General features: G+C 34.0%; 1 long non-coding RNA gene across 9 annotated transcripts; it reads left to right on the top strand.

The window, feature by feature from the left end:
* The first annotated feature begins 748 nt into the window (after nucleotides 1-748).
* Nucleotides 749-8,202, top strand: LOC107821298 (uncharacterized). Of its 9 annotated transcripts, none has more exons than XR_012699173.1 (8): nucleotides 845-1,451; nucleotides 2,631-2,680; nucleotides 2,813-2,909; nucleotides 5,008-5,075; nucleotides 5,165-5,205; nucleotides 6,386-6,733; nucleotides 6,843-6,890; nucleotides 7,851-8,202. It is a non-coding gene; the product is annotated as an uncharacterized LOC107821298 (long non-coding RNA). The 9 variants fall into 9 exon arrangements; XR_012699170.1 differs by having other exon boundaries at nucleotides 5,008-5,205; nucleotides 6,386-6,452; nucleotides 6,578-6,733; XR_012699171.1 differs by having other exon boundaries at nucleotides 749-1,451; nucleotides 2,813-2,889; nucleotides 5,165-6,733.
* Nucleotides 8,203-8,293: the final 91 nt, after the last annotated feature.

Here is an 8,293-nt window from a genome sequence, read left to right as displayed (position 1 = left end):
ATATCAACTTATTATTGGTTATATACACTTGCATCTTCCAATTTCACAACAAAAAAAAATGTCAAGTGAAGTACATATTCACATACTACTAAAAAAAGAAATTCACAACACACAAATGTGTGCTACAGTGACTCAAGTCTCCAACAGAAGGCAAATGAAGATAAGAACTCCATAGTAAGCAAAAAGTTACTATAATTTTCAGAGTAAACCCCGAATTCTCACGAAGGGCTCATTAACACGATTTTTTATATCAATGGCAACAAAGATTTTTAGCAAAAACACAACTCAGTTTATAGTATAATATCTTTCTGGACCATCCTTAACCTTAAAAAAATAAATAATAATGAATTAATAATAAAAACCAGTTTCCAGCAAACTAAAATTCAAAGGTCATAAAGGTGTTCCAATAAATCATTCTCTACAAAATATTTTTTTTTTCAACTGGACAACTATTCTAGGCTTGATTTACTTCTGTTTCCATAGAAAAATTACAAGCTAATATATGTCAAATTAGAAATTGGAATAGCTATGTATATATTGCACAAAGGAGTAAAAATTATGTTAAAAATATCAATATTATATAGTTTACCTTTCAAATGAAGATTTTTTACCAGAATGTGGATAAGCCTCGTCTACGTACTCTTATCATTCAAAATATAATATTTTCTTCAAAAAACACCTTCACCTAGACAAAAAAAATTCACAATACTATTAATAAGGTGACATGAGAAGCCAAACGATAAGGTGACAAAAATTGAGGAAGATAAAGAGTTTTAAATCAAGAAAATAAAATATGTTAAGAAGAAGTAAAAAATGTTAGAATTGGAAAGCCAAAAGATCAAATAGAATATCAAACGAATGGCCAACTCCCCTTGTCTTGTTTGGCTTATATATATACAAAGTAAATAACACATTGGAGTGGGAGAAGAGAGTAATTAGAGTAATTAGAGTAATTAAGGAGGGGATTGAGAAAGTGACTATTGGAATGCCTAGTAATGGAATAGGAGTAATATTTAGTGTAATTACACACTATTACACCTTAATAGACATTAATCTTAGGAATTAAGGAAGGAGAAGTAAACCAAAATATTTAGAGTTATTGGGAATAAACTCAAAAAAAGGAGAAAATAGATAAATAAGATCCTTGGCCAAAGAGAGGTGCCAACTCATCTCCTATTTTTTTAACTTTTTTCTATTATATAGAAAAGAAAAGGAGAGATGGTCGACCACGGGGCAAAATTGTCATTTTGCTCAAAAGAAAAAGTGCTTGTATCTAACTCCATCTCTTCCGACCTTTTTTTTCCTCATCCTCCATACACGACGTGGGTCTAGAAACATCTTCCGATTTCCATCTCTTTTGTTCCAACACATCGGAGGAGTACTTCAGTTCTCCTTCTTCAAACTTTCAACAATAACTCTTTTCATCTTCTTATTTATCTATTAAATTTCAGGTATCATTCTTTCAATCTTTGCTCTCATCTCTTTCTTTCTTTGTTTCTTTTTGATCTGTTTAACTATTTCCAATTTTATGGATAAATTTCCTTGAATTTCGTGTTTTCCAACCAAATGATGAGCAATCACCATTTTAAGGGTTATTCTCCATCCAATTTCATTGGTGTTGCCTTCTTCTCGTTGATTTGCCTCTATCTCTTCTTATTCCGTTTCTTTACATTTTTTTCTTTCTTTTTGTATATTTTATATTTTCATGAATTGTGAATCGCAAGTATGTTTCCAGGTTCTTCATAACTGTCTCTTTGCACACCCCTCGCTCTCCATAGACGAGGGAAAGAAAAATTGGAACTCATGATAACCCAATTTTAATAAAGCACTAAAATTGGTGTATGGGTTGAGATTGACATAAATTGGATGAATTGAGTCGAATAACTATTGAAAATAATTTGTGCATGTGAATTTTTATTGACAGATGTTATTCATTATTTCATGTCTTAGGAAGGGTTAATAAGGCTTAAGATGATTTGGGAACTCTTCTTAGAAGTTGTGTTCGAGCAACATCTGTTTGTTTGAATTTAAATTTGTTTATCTGGGTAGGAATTTAAGGAATATGGAAGGTATTTTAAAGGGCATGTAATGGGATTGCTTTATATGATGACTCATTATTGTTAGTGGGATTTGAAAGTAAAGGAATGGAGGAGTAAGTAGTAGAGTACTAATGATTGATAGAGATTGTATGAACTTGCAACAGTATGCAACAACTTTGAGAAATATACAAGAGGGGTAGAGATGTAAGGGCATATATAAGAGGAGACCTGAGCCAAGGATGTAGCTTAATTTATTTATTTTACTTTTTATTTCCTGTTTATTGGCATTTGCTAATATAATGTGTATTCAACAATAAATTATAGTTGTTTGTCTTATTGAGAATTCTGATTATCCCATCTTTAAGCTTAAATGGTCTTATTATCTGTTGATGTGTTCAAGTAGCTAGGTATTAAATCAGCATATGCTATCTTCACCCATTCTTTTTTATTGTTTTCCACTTATGCAATTTCATTGGAATATTCTTTAAGTTTATATTTTGTTTAGATATTTTGACCAAAAGTACAAGTGATAGATTGATCTTGCCATCTTGGATACTTTGCTTACTGATTCATTTGGTTACTTTTTGATAGTTGGTTTGTTCTCTTGTTAGTTCAGCACACGAATGCACATGGGTAATCAGGTTTGTGTATTTATCAATGAAAAATATTATTGCGTTCCTACATGCACTATGCTTTTACATACATATAGTATGTATAAAAAATATTCTTCCATGATGATTACTTTTAACTTTTGTAAATTAAAACTATTATAGAGAACCCAAAAAAGGATTATTTTCAAGGTCATGGAAGCGTACTCAAAGGTCCTCCTCCATCGCTTCAAGTGGCAAAGGTTGTGAACTATGTTTCTTGGTACACTTCTTTCTATCCCTCAAGGCCTCAACATATTGTTCTCCACTTCTTTTTGGGTATAAGTTATTTTTTCCATGTTTATGATTATCATTATGATTATTGATGGTAAGGCCTAGCTCTCTCTTTATTCAGTTACTTGAATCAACTGGTGTACTTACTTTTGTGCTTTTAAAATATTTCATCGCTTTCATACTATACTTACAAGTTTAAAGATCAGCTATATTCTTTTTAATATTATGGAACATATGGTGACTAAATCTAGCATGCAAAAACTTTTCTCCTTTTCAGAAAAGATAGTATTCTAATGCATGAAATAACTGGTGATCGAGGAGGTTTTATATTCATATCTGAAAGTTCTAGCTTTGATGTTGCTTATTATTTTTTACTACAAGAGTTTCTTTAATTTTCATTTGGCTAATAGATAGGGTGATTTTTTATACAATAGCATGTAGTAGTATTATCTTTCGGAATTAAATATTTCATAAAATTATACTATTGTTAGATATTGAGTTTTATTTGTGAGTTGAAGTACAATAACTCTTTAGCACACTGTATTATTACCATGAGATATTTTCTGTTCTATGAGTTCACCTACTAAGATTAAGGGCAAATAAAACAAGGAATCAAGGATAGTTTTGCATGATTATTGTAGAGTATATTTGGTAACTGTGACATGGTATAACTTTGTTTGTTTCCTTGATTATAAGTCTTTGCAAATTACATATACAAATGCACTTATAAAAAAGTACAGTTTATGCAAAAGCGGTGACAGGAACAAACCAAAATTTTGAGAAAGAAAAATATATATTACCTAGGCTGAGTGTCATTTCAAATATAAGGTGCTCTTGCAGACAGAATAACACAAAATCGTCAATGGTACTTGGCTGATCAAGCATTAGAAGTTCGTTGATTAAATTTTGATTGGGAATGTAACGACTCGGCCGGTCGTTTTGAGTATTATAATCTCGTTTTCCCATTTACTAGTCAAATTATAAATTACAGTTGTTATTTGGCTTGTCGGGGTAATTGGTTTGGGTCCGGTAAGGTTTTGAAATGATTTGGAGCACTTAGTTCCAAGGTTTAGAATTTAAGTTGAAAAGGTTGACCGGATGTTGACTTATGTGTAACGACCTCGGAGAAATTTTGCTAAGGAAATTAAGGTTTTGGTTGAAAAATGCACCGATGTGTAAAGAAAAATTTTGTCGGAAAAGGGTCATTTCTGCGACCACTATGCGGTCGCAGAATCACTCTGCAGACCGCATAATGGTCGCAAAGTGGATCAGTAGAGGAGCAAGATTTGAGAAAAATCTGCGGTGCACTATGCGACCGCAGACCTGTTTTGCGGTGCATTATGCGACCGCAGAACAAGTATGCGGACCGCATAATGACCGCAGATCGGGTCAGTAACGCCCAGCTTTGGAGGCCAAATTATGCGGGCGGTATGCAGACCGCATACCTGTTATGCGATCGCATATGCGACCGCATAACTGCGTCGGAGCTTCCTTTCATTCTAATTTTTGACCCTATCCAACTTCGATTTATAGCCCTTGAAGCTCAACTTTGAGCCAAAATCTGATATTTTAGAGAGAGGTGAGAGCATTTTAGAGAGAGAAAGTGAAGACTTAGTCATTTATCCATCAATTCTTGTTCAAGGTTTGAAGATTTCACAAAGATCTTGCTAGGGCTTCAAAAGGGTAAGAATTTCTTTCCTCAATCCTTCAATTTCGGGTTTGGAATAAAAATGTGTGATTTATAGTATGATTCTTGGGTGTAAAAGTATTATGTATACATACCAATAAGATTGTGGAAGGATTGTTAAGTTCAAATGGGTAAGGATTAGGTTGAATATGGTAGAAATCTTTATAGACTTTAATTGAAGATTTGAGGGTTGAGTTGATGTCAGATTTTGGTGAAATTTATATGGTTGGACTCGTGGTTGGATGGGCGTTCATATTCTGTAATTTTTGTCGGGTTCCGAGACGTGGGCCCTACGGGCGATTTTTGAGTTAATTTCGGATTTTATTGGAAAAATTAGTATTTTCCTTATGAAATTAATTACAATAATTTATATTGACTGATTAGAATTAATTGTGGCTAGATACGAGGCTTTTGGAGACCAATTCTCGTGGTAAGGGCATAGCGGAATAAATAAATACACGGGTTGAGGTAAGTAACAGTTTTAAATCTGGTCCTGAGGGTATTAAACCCTGGATTTTGGTATCATGTGATTATTTTGGAGGTGACGCACATACTAGGTGACGAGCATGTGGGCGTGCACCGAGGGGATTGTGACTTGGTTCGTCCCGAAAAACTGTAAAGTTGAATAATTTGTTGTTAGTTGTATGCCCTCTATGTGTTGATAAAATTTGACTGTAAATCATGTTAGAAATCATGCTTAGGCTATGTGATGGTACTGTTGGGACCCACAGAGGTCGTGTACATGTTGAATTGCCTGCTAAATGCTATATTTACTCAGTCTCAGTTTTTACTTGCACATTTTATCTCAGTTTCTGTTATTATTATTGATACATTATATCATTGTTATTTGAGCTGATTTCATGATTATTGAGAGTCCGAGAGACTGGAGAGATTTATGACTGAGGGAGGCCGAGGGCCTGATTGTGAGGATATTTTATGGATCGGGGTTGCCCGCCTGCAGCAGGCCTTATTGGCTTATTATTGCACGTGAGTTGGTCGTGCAACACGTGAGTTGGCCGTGCGGATCCTTATATTATTATTGCACGTGAGTTGGCCGTGCAGTACATGAGTTGGTCGTGCGGGTCCAGACATTTATATTATGGCACGTGAGTTATCCGTGCTTATAGCGCTTGGGCTGTAGGAGTCCCTCATGAGTCGGTACACCCCCAGTGAGCGCGGGTACCCATTGAGAGTGAGTGATGAGGGCTGGGAGCCCAGTGAGTGATTGTTGTCCTAAGAGGTTGTACTTGATTTCCATTTGTTGTTGCACTTAGTTGCTATCTTTCATTGTTGTGAAATCTCTGAAATATTGGTGATATATGGATTACATGAACAGGAACTGTATAAAAAAAATTGAATTGACATTAAACTGCCAGATTTGATAGCATGTCTATTCTTTTGCTGGAATTACTGGAAATGAACCATAATTGTGTAGCTCCTTACTATCTTCAATTCCTTATTTGATGAGCTATTGAGAAAGATTGAGTGGCTGTTGCCCTGAGGGGCGGTATTTGCTTCCATTGCTGTTGCACATAGTTGTTATATGCCATTGTTTGAAACTTCTGAGGGATATTATATCAGGATTTTACTCGAACTTGGCATTTATAAATTGATTTGACTTAAACTGCCGAATTTGAAAACTTGTCTACTTTCTTGTTGAGATTAGTGAAAATGAACTATAATTGCATAGCTCGTCACTATCTTTCAGTTCCTTATTTATTATTGTTACTTACTAAGTTGGTTGTACTCTCATACTACACCCTGCACTTCGTGTGCAGATGTAGGTGCTCCCGGACATAGCGGGTGTTGATCCTTTCGCGCGGTTGATTTTCAGGAGATTTTGAGGTAGCCGCCGTGTTCCGCAAACCTTGTCTCTCCTTCTCTATCTCTTTGTTCACTGTATTTGGTCTTAGACTATTATAGATTATATTTTTCAGACTTGTATTCATATTAGATGCTCGTGTACTCAGTGACACCAGGTTTTGGGGAGTGTTGTATTGTATTTAAATATTATATTTTCAATCTTGAGAGAAATTGTGGTTTATTGAGATTTTCGGCTTGCCTAGTATTGAGATAGGCGCCATCACGACGAGTGAGATTTTGGGTCATGACAGGAAAGTTATAGAGTAAGTACCATCTTGAGCTAACTATATCTTGAATAAAATTTTATGTTTGTTTATATCTTCTCCAATATTTCGTGAACTCTAAATTATTTTCGTTTGTTGACTCTGGTAGAAGCTGATTATTCATCAAAGGGAGATTTAAAAGAACCCCATGACCGAGGTATGTATTGGTTCTTGAGCACTATCAGCTCACTGAATATATATAGATATAAAAAATGTGTTATATTGTAATTGTGCTAAAGAGTTTGTACTTGAATTAGACCATATACTCAGTTTCCTTTGAATATTTGGCTTATGGAACTTCAATTTGATACTTTATGTGATAAATACAATAAATAAATCATTTTATCAATGTCGTGAAGCAAAGAAGAAACTTTCGAATTAAAGTCTGAAAATTTTGAGAAAAGCAAAGTGGATCACTTTTTTATATTTCCCTGTTCTTGATGAGCAATCAAAAAATTTTATATTGACAAAGCTCTCACTAAGATAATGTTGGAATAACATAGGAGAAATATTAATATCATTCCATATTTATTTATGCAGTAATGACAAAAAATATATCGATATATTTACTTCATATTCGTGTATGTTCTTTATAACGAATGGACTTTTTGTGTTATTTGGTAGTCATATGATTTTAATATTTTTTGTTTCTTTAATTGAGGGCAAGTAAATGTATGGACCAACTTTTCTGGACATTATTTGCATTTCATATAGTTGTCAGCATTAGCTTATCAAAGAAAACATAAGGCTTCGCATTTATTTTTCGTTAATTCTTAAGTGGTTTAATCTCAAGGATAGGAAGATCCTATACTGTTTTAATAAAAAATTAGATTTCCGATACAATCTTTAGAATTTAGATTGTAGTAATAGTGTCTTGGCAACTTACTTTGTGCCTACTCTAAAGGGCCATAACTCGATTCTTACTCTGAGTAGTTTGTTTGCAGATTGGTTTGTGTATATGCTCTCTCTCACACACACACACACACACGCGCGCATGCATATGCGCACGCATATGTCTTTATCTCATGATATATTTCAATTCTTGCTATGGGACGTTTATCAGTTAATGTTTTCTATCTAAAAAATGTTTGACTTCTTATTTCTCTTTTCGGAACAGGAAAAGAAGTTATTTGAAGAGTACCCAATAGTAGATGTTTCCAGTAATGCACAAATATTTGCAAGTTGGACTATGTTATCTCTTTTGTTCATAGTGCAAATACATTTGGTTGATTACGTAGCATAGGATGGTGGGTAGGGAATGGAGAGCAAATACATTTGGTTGATTAAGTAGCTTGAGTTTGATTTTGTATATAAAGGGAGTAGAAGAAAAGGAAATATTTGCTCAGTTTCAATAAGTCTAGGAAGACAATATACATTATTCTATGTTTGTCACTATTTTCCAAGGTTAGAATTGTGCTTCCGTCTTTGTGAACTAATGTCTATTCTAAATCATTTATAGTTTTTTAGGGTCACTATGTGGATGCAAGATTATACACTGACATCAAAATTCAAAATGTTGGGCCCGTGCTATGCACGGGCAATACTCATCTAGTATATATA

This window comes from Nicotiana tabacum, chromosome 15 (genome assembly GCF_000715075.1).
Source record: "Nicotiana tabacum cultivar K326 chromosome 15, ASM71507v2, whole genome shotgun sequence".
Classification (NCBI taxonomy): domain Eukaryota; kingdom Viridiplantae; phylum Streptophyta; class Magnoliopsida; order Solanales; family Solanaceae; genus Nicotiana; species Nicotiana tabacum.
The sequence above is the reverse complement of the archived record's forward strand: the minus strand, read 5'-3'. Positions and strand labels throughout refer to the sequence as shown.